Source organism: Bidens hawaiensis, unplaced genomic scaffold (assembly GCF_021521415.1).
Source record: "Bidens hawaiensis isolate Kalapana, Puna unplaced genomic scaffold, B.hawaiensis_p1.1 tig00011859_1, whole genome shotgun sequence".
NCBI lineage: Eukaryota > Viridiplantae > Streptophyta > Magnoliopsida > Asterales > Asteraceae > Bidens > Bidens hawaiensis.
The window spans coordinates 778040-795167 of record NW_027491944.1 but is presented as its reverse complement, the minus strand read 5'-3'; the positions used below and the strand labels follow the sequence as shown (position 1 = coordinate 795167).

Sequence of the window (17128 nt, the reverse complement as noted above, 5' to 3'; positions counted from 1 at the left end):
GTGGTACCGCTTACTACTAGCACCCCAGAACTTACATTGACGACTACACTCACTTCAAATCCTAGGCTTGGTATGATTCCGCAATCTTTTTTATCTACATTGCCAAGGCCTACTAGTGCTACATCGGTGGTTTCACCAACACCGACGATGATGCCACCACCGCCAATGGATATTTCATTCATGAGGATTAATAGTCCTCAAGGTCCTGTGCAGCCGGTGCCACCATCATTTCATGCTATGCCTCAGGAGAATCAGACGAACATGCTCTTGAGTCTGCTTCATCTTTAAGAAAATCAGATGGCTGCTGACCGTCTGGCTCAAGAGCGTATGCTGGAAAATCAATGAAAGCTGATGAGCTATGTCTCCTTCTGTCAAAAGGAGACCAAAGCCCTCCGTGATAATGTTACGGCTCAGGGGTGAAGATGAAAGAACAAGAGGATCTCATTCTGCAGCTTACATGTAAAGACGATGCATTAAAGAAGCTGAAGAATGCTGACGATGATCCTGATGCCTCGGGTACCAGAGGTAGTGAGCCGAAACAAGCTCGTGGTTCATATTCCGGTGCAGGTACGAGTGAGGCTGGTGATTTGGGGAAAAAGTTGGTCGTTTATCAGTACTCGACGAATGTAAAACCTATTGAGTCGATAAAGGCTAATACTGTTATATTTATGGATAATACGGCGGTGGTTAGGAGCATTCTGGATGCTGATGAGATAGAAGCGGGGTAGTACGTTGATCGGTCATTGACACGAGAGCATATTTCTATACTGTTGGGCTTAAATGATGAAGAATTTGATGTGTTAGAGGGCGAGAATGATGCCGGGGTTCAGAACGACGAGGAAGTCTTGGATGATATGACAATTCCGATAAACACATCGTTTATTTACGAAGATGAGGAGGTCGAGATTCTGGACGTGAAAGCTTAGGAATACCCTGATCGATTTCAGTGATCAAATGTTGATCAGGGTGTCCTGTATTTACTGAAGAAAACGTTAAAGCAGCCGAAGATCACCTGGAGAAAGTATCAAAGGGTAAGGGCATTGAAACAAGATTTGACTCGAAGCCTAATACGCCGATTGATGATATTGTTGAATGGTTCAAGTACCGGAGCAAACGGGCAAATAAGATTAATGAGGCGTACAAGTACGTAGATAAAGAACAAGAGCAAGAGGCCACTGCACGTGCTAAAGCTAATCAAATGACTTCTTTCCAATCCGTTTCTAAAGTGCGAGGTGATATTATTTCATGGTTGTATGATTCGGATTTAAAGGTTTGTATTGTTAAATGGGAGAACGGCTTCCAGTATTTTGAAAACATTACTGCCATTCTCTCATTACTGCGTTGGGATGTATGAACCCTCGCGTGTCGACCTTTCATTAACCGTGGTGGAAATCATCGAGAAGAATGGTTTCATCAACATTTGCTCTTCGAGGTCAATCATGGGTTTAAGTTCTTTAAGCCGCATATTCCAATTCGTAAACGTATTGACGAGATAGATTCAAGAACGGGTTGGAGGAAGCTCGTTCCTATAGTGAAACCACCTAAGACAATGAAGCGTGTACCAGTTAAGACTAATCAGCATATTTATTTATCATTCAATCGTGGTATTTTGAAAATTGTACTGGCGAGGCCGTTATTTTTTTGGGAAAAGGTTTGAAGACTGAGCTGATTAAGATTATCGATCCAATATGGCTCGTTAATTTAACTGAGACGGACAATGACATGCTGTTCAAGAATAAAATATTGATAGAGCGCCATGAATACTATGACCGAGCGATGCAGTTTCAACGTGTCGATCGTGTGTGTCATGAGTACGGAATCCATAGCTGTCAGGACTGGCAAACTATGCGCTTCAAATAAATTAAAGACAAGACAAAGAGCTCAAGACGAGGGGGGTGTCTGTTAGTGCACGATTTTGGCGTCCCAAGTCTTTGTATTTATCGTCTTTGTATTTATTATTATTATAATGAAAAAGATATTTATCTTATTAAGTTAGTTCGTTAATGTAAGGCTAGTTCATTAAGGATGTTTAACGAACTAGCCAGTTTGTTTAAGTTAACACCCATTCGCTAAGGATGTTTAACGAATGGGCTATTAGTGCATTATGTATGTTTCCGTTCGTCATGGAATGTTGACGAATGGGGCATAACGAATCAAGTAATTCATTATGTTTCCTTCAGAGTCTGTAATGTTGAATTGGACTCTAGTTCGTTACGGCATGTGTAACGAACTGGGTCCATCGTCTATATATAGAGGTTTAGACCTCTGCATAATTTAAGCTTTTGATTTAATGTAACAACACTCTGTCAAAATTCTCTCTCTATCAAAGCTTCGTTAATCAATTAATATACTACACCTAATACAACTAATATATAATATATATAACCTAATTAAGAGTAATCATGAACTAGATCCGTTTAATATATTAGATCTACGATTTACGGTTGATATCGTTTTAGATCTGAATATTAGCTTTCACACTGTGTAAGAAGCAGACAAGGGTCTCCACTTCAACCGCAAAAGCCGAATACGTGGCAACCTCGAGATTCTATTCATAGATTTTATGGATCAAGCAACACTTGCGGGATTATGGTTTGAAGTTTGTTACTACTCCTATATTTATTGATAACTCTAGTACTATTTGTATTACTAAGAACCCCATTCACCAATCTAAAACGAAACATATTGATATTAGATATCATTTTATTCATGACTGCTATGAAATGAAATTAATTGACATAGAGAATGTGCACACGGATTATCAAAAGGAGGACCTTTTTACCAAAACATTTGATAAAATAAGATTTAAATTTTTCTCGGTCTAAATGGTTTAAAAAAACTCTTGCTAAAATCTCTAAGCTCGGATAATCACTTTTTATTTGTATAGTTTTGTGTCAGGACCGATATATCAACCACGACAATCAGTCTCGTAACCAACAACAGCGTTTTGACAAGATGGTTACGAGTTCTGCTCTTGTGAAGATCTAATGCACTTAAACGCGGAATCAATAATATTCAAAGTGTTGCTAGACGAACATAAACGAAACAAACACAGAAAGTAACTCAAAAGATTTCCATTAATATTATGAAGGATACAACAAAAATCGATTTGGTTTTCTAGGTGCAATGTTTGTATTTTAGGCAGCTTTTCGTATAGAATTATTCTTTTACGAGAAAGTGTCAGCCGTCAAATCACAATATTCCCATTGTGTCCGTTGTTCCTCTCTTGACATAAATGTGACCTAAAGATTCCTTAAATAGGCAAACCTGATGTGACATTCGTGACAAAACGAGGTATATTATATTCACTATGTAGCAAGTAAACGATAAATTGGCTAATTCGTAGTTCTTAAACGAGTAACCGACCGATACTAATTATGACCCGTATACATACTGAGGGGTCATATACGAGTGATAGATATATTATAGAGGCTAACATATTGATATTTAGGCCCCAGTACATTTAAAACCATTTAAACGAAAAAGGTTTCGTTTATTGATACGCTATGAGTTTAAACGCAATCGTTAACATCAAAACGAGCATTGTAGCATCCGTTAAGCCGAAAAAGATTTATAAAACATTTATATGACATGTTCTAGGCAATCTGTGAAAATATTTTGGATTTTTAAAACGAGTCAGTACGTTTTTCTTATTTTACAAAAATGGGCTGAAAAACACTCGTTTTCGCGCTATTTTTCGCACTCGAACTAGTTTTCTTGCGAAAAACCGAACCCGAATTAAATTTTGGACCGACTTTTACGTGTGGCACGAAAAACGAGGCACCAATGGGCCAAAAAGAGGCCCAATGGGCCCCATTCATGAGCCGGCCGCAAATAAGGGTATATCCCTTTTGTTTCTAGCTTGTTGTATAAGTTAAAAATATTTTAACACACAAACCAACCAAGAACAAGATCAGCTCATTTCTTGCATCTTCCAGCCAAAACCTCCAAGGTAACAATCAAAACTCATGAGATTTTACTTGATTAACAAAGTTTAACCATGAAAAATTAATTCTTGATTAGTGTTAAACATGTTTAACCATCCAAAAACCCTAAAAATCACCTAAAATCATTTTTTGATGTCAAACATGTTTACAAGTCAGTACCATGTGGATTTTTGGCCAAAAACACGGATTAGAACATGAAATGTCGTTTTTACGGTTCGAAAGTTCGGTTTGAAACCAAAACCGAAACCCTAATTAACAAGGTTGTTATATGGATGACTTATGCTTATTTTGATGTTATATGATATGTAGATACACTGAGTTTGTGACCCAAGACCTGGAGAGTTGTTTAAACCATCAAAACTCATCGAAAACCGACAAGGTAAACCCGTAACACTCGTTTTGGGGCTGTTTAGTATTTGGTTGTGACTTTCTTGTTGTTAGCTTGTGAAAATTTGCAGGGACATTAAGGATCATTTAAATGAGTCCCTGTTCAAATTTGGTAATTTTCCGATAAACAGAGAATATTTGACGAATTTATTACCGTTTATTGGCGTTTATTCGGGAAAAATAGTTAAACTTCTTAAAAGATTATGAAATTTGGCTTGGAACCCATAAATGTTATGTGAATATCACTGGCAAAGTTTGAGGACATTTGGAGATGTTTAGGTATTTTTGTGCAATTGTGTTGTAATCGAGTTTTAACAGCCGAAACACACGCAAAAAAGGCATTTTGTCAAAAGAGTTAGGTTCTAGAGATTTTTCAAGAGCTATGTAATAACATTGAGGCCATTTTTAAAAATTATTGGATTTTTCGTAGGTCGTTTGATATAAACGGGCCATTTATTACACGATTATAACCTATTAAATGAATTTTTATAAATAAATAATTAATCATAAAATTTCTGAAAATATTTTTATTAAATTCTCCATATTTTAATGTATTTTTACAATAATTTACATAATTTATATATAAGTACCTATTTAGTTATGATTAATCAAAGATTTAAATTATTATTGTTTTAAAGAAACCGGCAGTTTGATGTTTAACGGACTGACTGGTACGTCAAAATATCAAAAGTGGTCAAATATTGTATTTTTGGATGAAATTGATAAAAACGAACTTTTTACGAGAATTCCGGACAATTCGGATGAATTGTACGCGCTTCGTATAATCAAAACCGTAAGAAAACGGAAACGAAACCTGTGATCAATCCATATACCGAAACCTTAAAATTCTTTTATAAATCAAATCATTTTATCAATCAATATGTTTACTTATGATCTTACCTATTTCCAAAACGCATAAACGATCAACTTGGCTAGGCTCGGAAAACGGTGAAACTGAGCCAAATCCAGTTTTAAACATTTCATAGTATACAACGTCACAATCTAAGACTGTGGTCATGTTTTGGGCCTAACAGCTATAACCAGACTAGTTATACAGCCCGATTTGGTTTAAACACTGTACTAGTATTAACATTACGATACCGATTATAGGATACGAGTTATAATCGAGGCATAACACTTATTGACGTATATTACATGCTCGAACTACAATAAGGTGAGTTTAACGACCCCACTTTCTAAACTGTTTTACGAACTTTTGGGGTGGAAAGCATGTTTACATATACTTATATACTTGAAAACTTGTGGTGATATGAATTATCTAAGTACTAACACTTGAAAGTCCCCACAAACACAAGTGATTAACTTCGTGCCGGTGACGTGTGGATAGTACTATCGGTTTGACAAACCCAACTGACAGAGCCGGTGGGGTATGCCGGAACATGTTAACCCAGTTGCACATTGTCATTTATACTTACTACATTCTGCTATGTGGTGTTAGACATAGTACATACTTGGGGCAAAGTGGCTGTTAAATGCCAACGGGAGTGCATGGGCAGGGGTGGCCATGTGTTTTAGCTCGTTTCGGTTTCGCTTGTGGCTTAGTATAATACATCATACACATACTATATTTGAGGCGGAGGTGGGCGAAATGATTGCTCGCCACCTACAAGAAGTGATACTGACTATTGTAGCGCAAGTCACTTCTGGCATACGTGAAAATACAACAGTTAACCAACCGTGAGCACTGATACAACCGCTAATACTACACCTCCGCCGAACACTAATACAGCTACGATTAGTATTTCCCCGTTGAATACAAATAATGTCACGAATATAACTCCCCCACTGTATACTAATATTTCTGGTAACACGAATTCCCCGCGAGAATGTTCGTATGAAAAGTTTATGTCGTGTAGACCTATAAATTTCAGTGGTACTGATGACCTAGCGGATTGGTGAAATGGATTGAGAAAACCGAGTCTGTAATCAACATTAGTGAATGTCCACCGGACCGTATAGGCAAATTCACCACTACTATGTTTCTGGATCATTCCTTGATGTGGTGGAACACAGTGATACAATTAAGGGGACAAGATGCTATAAACCATATGTCCTGGACCGAACTTAAAGTATTAGAACATTTTTGCCCAAGAAATGAGATCCTGAAATTAGAATACGAACTTTGGAATTTGGAAATGAGAGACGCTGATCATTTAAGTTACACAAATCGTTTCAATGAATTGACTCGTTTAGTACCATGGTCAATTATTCCAGAATTCAAGCGCATTGAGCGTTATATTTGGGGACTGACCCCCAGCCGTGAGAAGTATAGTCAATTCCACAACCCACCCAACTTTAGAAAGTGTTGTGTCACAATCCAGCGTTGTTACCTTTGACCTTACAAGAAATGGTGTATTAAGAGTACCAGGAGAATCGTCCGGTTTTAAAACGAACTAGTTATATCTCTAGAACACAAGTGAAATCTCAGAATAAACGAATCTGCCCTACAACTCAGAACTATGCTAAGACCAGTTCCGACATGAAACAAGATGCATACAAAGGGTTGTTGCCAAAGTGTGGAAAGTGTAATTTGCATCACACTGGTGAATGTCGAACGACCATATGTCAAAGATGCGGAATGATTGGGCATTATACCACAAGTTGAACTATAATGAATACTTCAAACCGACAGTCTCAAACAACCCAACCTCGTTATCCACAAACACCTAGTCCCAACCATTTCGACAACAATCTAATCAACAAACCCCATCTTCAATGAGCCTCCAGACATGTTATAAGTGCGGGTAGTACGAAACACTTTAGGAGACACTGCCCCAAATTGAATCCCGATATAGTAAAACGACAAAATCAAGGGCAACATCAACTTCCTATCCGGCTAGGGGATGCGCTTCCGTAAATGGATCAGGCGAAGCGTGACAAGACCCACATGTAGTAATAGGAAGTTTTGATGTTATAGTCGGTATGGATTGGCTATCTAAGTATAAAGCTGAAATTGCCTGTAAAGATAAGACTGTTAGGATACTTCATTCGAATGATGAGGCAATGGTATTTCAAGGCGAGAAATCTGGTACTATGTTGCATCTCGTATCCCAACTTAAGGCTTTAAAGTATTTGCGCCAAGGTTGTATATTATACTTGGTGAGCGTAACAGTCAAAGACCCCGATGAAAAGAGAATAGAAGACATCCCAGTGGTACACGAGTATTCAGATGTATTTCCTGACGAGTTGCCTGGTTTACCACCAACCCGACAAGTTGAATTCCGTATTGACTTGATACCGGGAGCAGCACCCATTGCTAAGGCACCTTATCGACTTGCACCTTCTGAAATGCAAGAACTGTCCAACCAGTTACAAGAATTACTGGACAGGGGTTTTATCTAACCTAGTTACTCGCCGTGGGGAGCACCAGTGTTATTTGTGAAAAAGAAAGATGGAAGTTTTCGGATGTGTATTGATTACCGGGAATTGAATAAAGTGACTATAAAGAATATATACCCCTTACCTCGAATTGATGACTTGTTTGATTAGCTCCAGGGTGTGAAGTATTTTTCAAAAATTGCTCTTAGATCTGGTTATCATCATGTAAGAATTCAGGAAGAAGACGTACCAAAAACAGCTTTCCGAACTCGGTATGGTCACTATGAATTTTTGGTTATGCCGTTTGGGTTGACAAATGCACCTTCAGTGTTTATGGACCTCATGAACCGAGTTTGCAAACCTTACCTTGACAAGTTCGTGATAGTGTTTATCGATGACATTTTGATATATTCGAGAAGTAAGGAGGAACACGAACAACATTTGCGGGAAATCTTAGAATTATTGAGGCAAGAGAAGTTATACGCAAAGTTGTCCAAATGTGAATTTTGGCTACAAGAAGTACAGTTTTTGGGGCACATTGTGAACCATCAAGGGATCCAAGTAGACCCAAGTAAAATTGAGGCCATTAAAAATTGGCAAGTGCCTAAGTCACCAAGAGAAATTCGCCAATTCTTAGGACTAGCCGGGTATTTAGAAGATTCATTGAAAACTTTTCAAGTATTGCCCAACCTCTAACCCTCCTAACTCAAAAAGATCGAGCGTATGAATGGGGGAGAAGAACAAGAAATGGCCTTCCAAACGTTAAAACAGAAGTTATGTGAGGCTCCAATATGAAGCCTTCCAGATGGAACTGATGAATTGGTGGTATATTGTGACGCGTCTCGTAAAGGTTTAGGATGCGTACTGATGCAAGGAAAGAAAGTAATAGCATATGCCTCCCGACAATTAAAGATACACGAGAAGAACTATACAACCCACGATTTGGAATTGGGAGCGGTTATTTTTGCATTGAAGATCTAGAGACACTACTTGTACGGCACAAAATGTACTATCTATACTGATCACAAAAGCCTACAACACATATTTGATCAGAAAGAGCTAAACATGAGACAAAGGAGATGGGTAGAGTTGTTAAATGATTATGATTGTGAGATTAAATACCATCCGGGTAAGGCCAACGTAGTAGCTGATGCTTTAAGCCGAAAAGACAGAGTCAAACCATTAAGGGTACGAGCACTCGGAATGATTGTTCAAAGTAGCCTAACCGAACAAGTTCGTGTTGCACAAGATGAGGCTTTGAAGGCAGATCAGCTAGAAAAAGAAGAACTACATGGGAATGAAAGGAATTTTGAGAAGAAAATTGATGAAGTATATTATTACAAAAACCGGGTCTGGATTCCAACACTTCATAAACTCCGAAAGTTGATTCTTGATGAAGCACATAAGTCCAAATATTCTATTCATCCAGGTACTGATAAGATGTATAAGGATGTTAAAGAATTATACTGGTGGCCTGGCATGAAAAAGGATATAGCCGTGTATGTAGGTAAATGTGCAACGTGTGCAAGATTTAAAGCCGAATATCAAAAACCTTCGGGAATGTTACAACAACCCGAAATCCCACAATGGAAATGGGAACAAATTACCATGGACTTTGTGACGCACCTTCCTAAAACCTCCAGAGGACACAATGCTATATGGGTAATTGTTGACCGATTAACCAAATCCGCACACTTTATTCCCATCCGTAACAACTACACCACCGAAAAACTCGCTCAAATTTACATCGATGAAATTGTATCCCGACACGGAGTACCTCTTTTGATTATTTCAGATCGAGACAGTCACTTTACTTCACATTTCTGGCAAGCAGTACAAGAATATTTGGGAACTCGAATAGATTTGAGTACCGCCTACCATCCCCAAACCAACGGCCAATCTGAGCGAACCATTCAAACCTTAGAAGATCTACTTCGTGCTTGTGTACTTGATTTCAAAGGAAACTGGGATCAACATCTCTCGCTTATTGAATTTTCCTATAATAATAGCTACCACAGTAGTATAAAAGCTACACCTTATGAAGCTATACGGGCGAAAATGTAGATCACCACTATGTTGGACGGAAGTGGGTGATACCCAAATTTCAAGGTCAGATTTAATTCAGGAAACCACCGATAAGATTCACTAGATTAAGCAAAAATTGAAAGCTGCCCGCGACCGACAAAAGAGTTATGCCGATGTTCGCAGAAAACCGTTATCTTTTGAAATAGGTGATAAGGTGTTTTTAAAAGTATCGCCGTGGAAAGGTGTTATAAGATTTGGAAAGACTGGTAAACTAGCCCCGAGATACATCGGACCTTTCGAGATTATTGCAAAAATTGGTCCCGTAGCTTACCGATTAAAACTACCCTTAGAACTGAGCACTATTCACAACGTGTTTCATGTATCGAATCTAAAAAAGTGTTTGACTGATGAAACGACAATAGTACCACTGGAAGATGTTCAGATCAACGAAAAGCTCAACTTCGTAGAGGAACCGGTAGTAATTGTGAATGGGAAAACCAAACAGTTACGACACAACAAAATTTCATTGGTAAAAGTTCGGTGGAATTCAAAACAAGGACCCGAATATACTTAGGAATGAAAGGACGAATTCCGAAAGAAATACCCACACCTGTTCCCTAAAAAAGAAACCGATGACACATTAAATTTCGAGGACGAAATTTCTTAACGGGGGGAGAATGTGACATTCGTGACAAAACGAGGTATATTATATTCACTATGTAGCAAGTAAACGATAAATCGGTTAATTCGTAGTGCTTAAACGAGTAACCGACCGATACTAATTATGACCCGTATACATACTGAGGGGTCATATACGAGTTATAGATATATTATAGAGGCTAACATATTGATATTTAGGCCCCAGTACGTTTAAAACCATTTAAACGAAAAAGGTTTCGTTTATTGATACACTATGAGTTTAAACGCAATCGTTAACATCAAAACGAGCATTGTAGCATCCGTTAAGCCGAAAAAGATTTATAAAACACTTATATGACATGTTCTAGGCAATCCGTGAAAATATTTTGGATTTTTAAAACGAGTCAGTACGTTTTTCTTATTTTACAAAAATGGGCTGAAAAACACTCGTTTTCGCGCTATTTTTCGCACTCGAACTAGTTTTCTTGCGAAAAACCGAACCCGAATTAAATTTTGGACCGACTTTTACGTGTGACAAGAAAAACGAGGCACCAATGGGCCAAAAAGAGGCCCAATGGGCCCCATTCATGAGCCGGCCGCAAATAAGGGTATATCCCTTTTGTTTCTAGCTTGTTGTATAAGTTAAAAAAATTGGATATTTTAACACACAAACCAACCAAGATCAAGATCAGCTGATTTCTTGCATCTTCCAGCCAAATCCTCCAAGGTAACAATCAAAACTCATGAGATTTTTACTTGATTAACAAAGTTTAACCATGAAAAATTAAGTCTTGATTAGTTTTAAACATGTTTAACCATCCAAAAACCCTAAAAATCACCTAAAATCATTTTTTGATGTCAAACATGTTTACAAGTCAGTACCATGTAGATTTTTGGCCAAAAACACGGATTAAAACATGAATATGTCGTTTTTACGGTTCGAAAGTTCGGTTTGAAACCAAAACCGAAACCCTAATTAACAAGGCTGTTATATGGATGATTTATAGTTGGTTTGATGTTATATGATATGTAGATACACTGAGTTTGTGACCCAAGACCTGGAGGGTTGTTTAAACCATCAAAACTCATAGAAAACCGACAAGGTAAACCCGTAACACTCGTTTAGGGGCTGTTTAGTATTAGGTTGTGACGTTCTTGTTGTTAGCTTGTGAAAATTTTCAGGGACATTAGGGATTATTTAAATGAGTCCCTGTTCAAATTTGGTAATTTTCCGATAAACAGAGAATATTTGGCGAATTTATTAGCTTTTATTGGCATTTATTCGGGAAAAATAGTTAAACTTCATCAAAAATTATGAAATTTGGTTTGGAACCCATAAATGTTATTTGAATATCACTGGAAAAGTTTTAGGACATTTGGAGATGTGTAGGTATTTTTGTGCAATTGTGTTGTAATCGAGTTTTAACAGCCGAAAAACACGCAAAAAAGGCATTTTGTCAAAAGAGTTAGGTTCTAGAGATTTTGAAGGGGCTATGTAATAACATTGAGGCCATTTGTATAAATTATCGGATTTTTCGGAGGTCTTTTGATATAAACGGGCCATTTATTACACAATCTATAACCTATTAAATGAATTTTTATAAATAAATAATTAATCATAAAATTTCTGAAAATATTTTTATAAAATTCTCCATATTTTAATGTATTTTTACAAAAATTTACATAATTTATATATAAGTACATATTTATTTATGATTAATCAAAGATTTAAATTATTATTGTTTTAACGAAACCGGAAGTTTGATGTTTAACGGACTGACTGGTACGTCAAAATATCAAAAGTGGTCAAATATTGTATTTTTGGATGAAATTGATAAAAACGAACTTTTTACGAGAATTCCGGACAATTCGGATGAATTGTACGCGCTTCGTATAATCAAAACCGTAAGAAAACGGAAACGAAACCTGTGATCAATCCAGATACCGAAACCTTAAAATTCTTTTATAAATCAAATCATTTTATCAATCAATATGTTTACATAAGTTTATATGATCTTACCTATTTCCAAAACGCATAAACGATCAACTTGGCTAGGCTCGGAAAACGGTGAAACTGAGCCAAATCCAGTTTTAAACATTTCATAGTATACAACGTAGTTTACTAGACGTAGTTGACCCGTTTTAACATGCCTTTCAGGTAAAGCAAAGGTGGAATGATTTGCTTACATTCTTGGTGTTAGGAATGAAGTTGAATAGCTGTGAATAGACGCAGATATATAATATTGAATAAGAAGCTCGTAAACAGGTTATGTGATTCTCATCTAGTTTGTAAACATAGTACCAACCCATGTATTATGATGTAAATTAGTTTGTGAATTTCTTTATAAACAATGTTGTTGATACCAGTATTATCTGTTACACTCCCGTTTTACGCTTCCGCAACTACCTAGTCGGGGTGTGACACCTGAAACCTTATAGAAACCCTAATGATTGTTACAAAACGTATTCTAACATATTCAAAAATAATACAAGTGTAAGCAGGTCTTCGAGTAAGCTTGTAAGCTTTTATCCTTGACGAGCAGACCTTGTAACCATAAGTGTGCCTGGAACAGTTTTACGAGTAAGCTTTACTTATAATATTTTCCTTAGAAAATATTCTTCAAGCAGACTTCAATCTTCATGATAATATCAAACTTTGCTCGATATAATTCTACTAGCAAACTTGTTCTTCATTGATCCCTTCAACATTTTTTCTTTAACTTATTTGAGGTTGAACCTTGCTCGTTGGAAGTCCTTAGAATAATTTCTTCAATGACTTCCTTCAAGTGTGCTTGGACCACTGTTTATTATCTAACCTTGCTCGATCCACAAAATAGTTGGTTTTAGCTTGGTTAAGTCTAGGGTTTGCTTTGAAACAAACCTTGCTCGACTAGAAGAACAACCTTGCTTGATGAAGTGCACTTTGCTCGAAATAACACTTGGAAGAATTCTAGAAGATAACTTTGCTCGAAAGTAACACTTGGAAGAATTCTAGAAGATAACTTTGCTCGAATTCTAGAAGATAACTTCTAGAAGATAACTTTTCCTTGGTTCTTGTGTAAGCTTTAGCTGTGTTTACCAGTTTTGGTGGTTTTGGTTTGTCTACTCTTGTATGGCATGTCATACTTGAGAACTAATATGGCACTCTGTCATATTACTTGTATTTTTTGGCTGTGTGAATGCATTTAACCGGGGTGAACCCCTTTACCCAAAAAAAAAAAGTTATAGGCTTGCTCGAATTCCATACTTAGCCATTTCTTTGAGGAGGTTGAGAAGATTCCAATCTTCCTTAGTCAAAACTTGATCCCAACAATCTCCCCCTAGATTGGAACAAACTCAGATGCACCAAAACACCTGCATGTTACTTAGACTTTTCAAAATACACATCAAATCTCTAAAAGCAATAAATTACATAAATTACATCAAATTTAAACAAAAAAAAACAAAACGGCCTTTATCTTCTTGAGCTTCCAGCCAGTCTTATGTCAAACTTGACTACATCTACATTCTTCTGAAATAAGGAGATCTCCCTGTGATGTGGATGTTGAGACAACAGATTCCATCTGATTATGTCTTTAAGATCTTCCACATGGAGATAATCCAAATCCATGTCATGCTCAATAATGCCAGTCCTTCCATTTGGAGATACTCCAAATCTGTGTCATGCTCAATTGAGTATTCTGCTCATAGATTATCTTTAAAATTCTTCCATTCTTTTGGACTTCATAGTTCGGCCTCGTCATCTGTTGCTTCATGCTGATACACTTTCATGGTGGCCAGAGGATTAGAGGATTTTCTTGATTTCTTGTAGGATAGTTCAGTCATCCTAATGTCACTCATCCTTCTCTACCTCTTTGTTCGTTCAACTTGAGAGTATTCCAGCTTCCTTTTCCTGTTAAGTAAAGGAAATCCCTTTCTAGATTGTTCTTTTAAGAACTTAGAAAGTTCATTCCTTTGTTGTCTTGCAAATCTGTTTCTTTCTGGTAATCATAAAATGAAGTCTATCCAACTACTCCACTTGTTCTCTATTATAGTCTTGAAAATCAAATTTGAACACAATATTCCTCAATTCACCGCTTGACATAATAACTTTGATGGTCTTTAGTTCTTGAGTCATAGTAAAGGTTTTTATGTAGGTCCACCTTTGAAGGTGGCATGTGTTTTCTTTGCAGCTTTGACCTTGTGGTTGGAATCGGGACACTTACAGTGGAGGCCCTTGAAGTATATTGTCTTTTAGGTTAGGGTCTTCTCACATGCCCTTTTTGTTCATACAACTTCACAATTTCACTTTTTCTCATCATTATCAACTTTAGATAGTCACCCCCTTCTTTAGACAGTGTGTTGATCATCTCCATTGTCTCTCTATCAAGTTGTTCAGTTTGAGGAGATCTTTGTCTTTGCACTGGTTATCCCTTTGGACCATATTGAAATGACATTAGTCTTCTGTGTTCTTATTCCACTTTCCTCCCAATGAACCTTTTTAGTGTAAAACAGATTTTTTAATTGTGCTTAGCCAATATTATCAAAGACACTTGCAGACATCCCTTTGATCAACATTGCTTGTCTCAGTGTTTTGATTCTATTTGCATCTTCCCATGTCATGAGATTTGTTCTTATACCAGTAACAAGAGGTTCTTCTTTCACTATAGTTATTAGGGAAGTAGCTTGAGATGGTTTATCAGTGTTGTAGGCTTCTTTCAACTCCTTCAATATCTGGCACGTTTTGACTCATATAGTTCTTCTTTGAGTTTCAGTCAGCTTGCTGATCTCATCTCCCACTCCTATTGCTTCCATCAATCTTTCAAGAAGAATTATTCTTTCTTGTGATAACTTCTTTTTCTCCTCCTCAGCCAACCATACTATGGGTCTATCAGCCTTTTCTTTCCTTATTCTAATTTCATCCTCTTCTTGCTTTGATCCTTTTATTTTTCTTTGTTTCATTTGTTCAGCATCTGCTTCCCTTTTTAATCTTTTTGATATTTGCCTGAACAACATCTCCACATCTTTCTTCTGCATTATTTCAGTATGTTCAAATGGAATACCATTATCGTCCAGAAGTTTAGTTTTTCCTCCAAACTTCCTCAATACACTAGCTTTTCTTTTTAGTTCATCCACTATTCTTTGTTCAGGTCTTCTTTTATCATCCCCTGCTTCCTTTGTTTCTACAACTTTAAACAATTTTTCTAAGTCTTCACCATTCATATTGATTAGCGGTATTTCAGTGTAATTGTGTAACTTGAGATAATTCATATACTGTTTTGTCAGTCTTTTCTTGTTTTCTCTTATCTTCCTTACCTCCTCTCTTTTTCTTTCAAACAATATATCCAAATCTTCTTCATTCATCACAGCCAAATCTTTAAATCTCAATCCTTGTGCCATTAGACTTTTGATCCTAGTATCTTTTTTAAGCTTATCAAGCATGGCCTATATATATTATTCCTGTGAATCTCAATCAAATTCACTTGTGGAGAATCATGTACTTCTTCATTATTTTCACCCACCTAATTGTCCTCAACATCAGTCAAATCATTTAAGGCATCAGTATGTGGCTAACGCATATAATCATTAGGTTTTATTGATTGTAGAGGTACAACATTAATAACACCTTCCTTCTTTTTAGGCAAAGCTTCTTCAGGGATGTTTTCAGCACCATACCTCTTTCTCTTCCTTGAATATCTTAACAGATTGACTGGCCAACTCTTCACATCCTATTTCATTTCCGCAAACAAACTTTCAATCACCTTTTCATTTACTTTCTTGATCATTTCATCTTGAATTGTTTTTGCATCAAGGTCAGCACCAACTACTTATCGGATATTTCAGTCACAGGTTCAGCAGCGGGAACAGTTAATTCAGGTTCAGGAGTTTGTTCAGGGGTTTTGGGTTGCTGGAATTTGTAGATAACAATTACTAATGCATTGTCAGCTTCTTCAGCTTGTCGTAACATCAACAACCCCTCAATTACCTCTTGTTCAACCTCCACTTTTTCTTCATCCAACTTCTTTCTCCTCATATTCTTCCAACAAAATCCTTTGTTTCTCCACCTCCTTATCAGTTAAATACCTGTTAAGCATATCTCTTTGAATCCACTCTCCAACAATTTTATCATTTCTTTTAATTTCTTCTTATACTGAATCATAAACAAAAAGTATCTCATCACAGGATTCAATTTTCTTTTGTTTCAAGGGTTGCAGTCGGCCCTCATGTTTAGCAACAACCTTGCCCTTGATCCTTGTATTTTCATCTTTTATGTCTTCAAGCCTTGATGGACCTACTTCCCTAACCACAGTGGGTGGGAATTCATCAATCTCCTTCATTAACTCCTCTAATTCATCATCAACTTCTTTCTCTTCCTCTCAATTAATGATTCAGTGTTGTCATAATCTTCATTTAGTACTTCAAGGTTAGAATCATTTTGACTTTTATCATTATCATCTCCAGTCTTCATAACCTCATTACCTAAATATTTAGTCACATTCTCAACTACATTCTCCACAATTATATCATCATTTAGCTTATCTTCATCATTCATTTCTACCTCAACCTCCTGCTCATTCACATCATCATCAATGTTCATATCAATAGCATTGTCTGCCTCAAATTCATTCTCATGGGCATTTACAAGATTTCGCTATGGTTCAGTTTCATAATACATAAATGAATAACACTTATTGCACTATGATGTTCCATATCTCTTCTCAAGGCTTCTTTGGCTTTCTTTAGATCACCCCAAATTGACTTGAACCCCAACATATTTGGTCAAAATATTTTTATGACAGAACATTTACAAG

General features: G+C 36.8%; 1 long non-coding RNA gene across 1 annotated transcript in view; it reads left to right on the top strand.

Annotated features, from left to right (window-relative positions):
- The first annotated feature begins 4254 nt into the window (after nt 1-4254).
- Nucleotides 4255-17128, top strand: part of LOC143539283 (uncharacterized) — a 175984-nt gene continuing 163110 nt past the window's right edge. The window contains exon 1 of the long non-coding RNA XR_013136411.1: nt 4255-4326. This is a non-coding gene — a long non-coding RNA (uncharacterized LOC143539283). The remainder of the gene's footprint in view (nt 4327-17128) is intronic.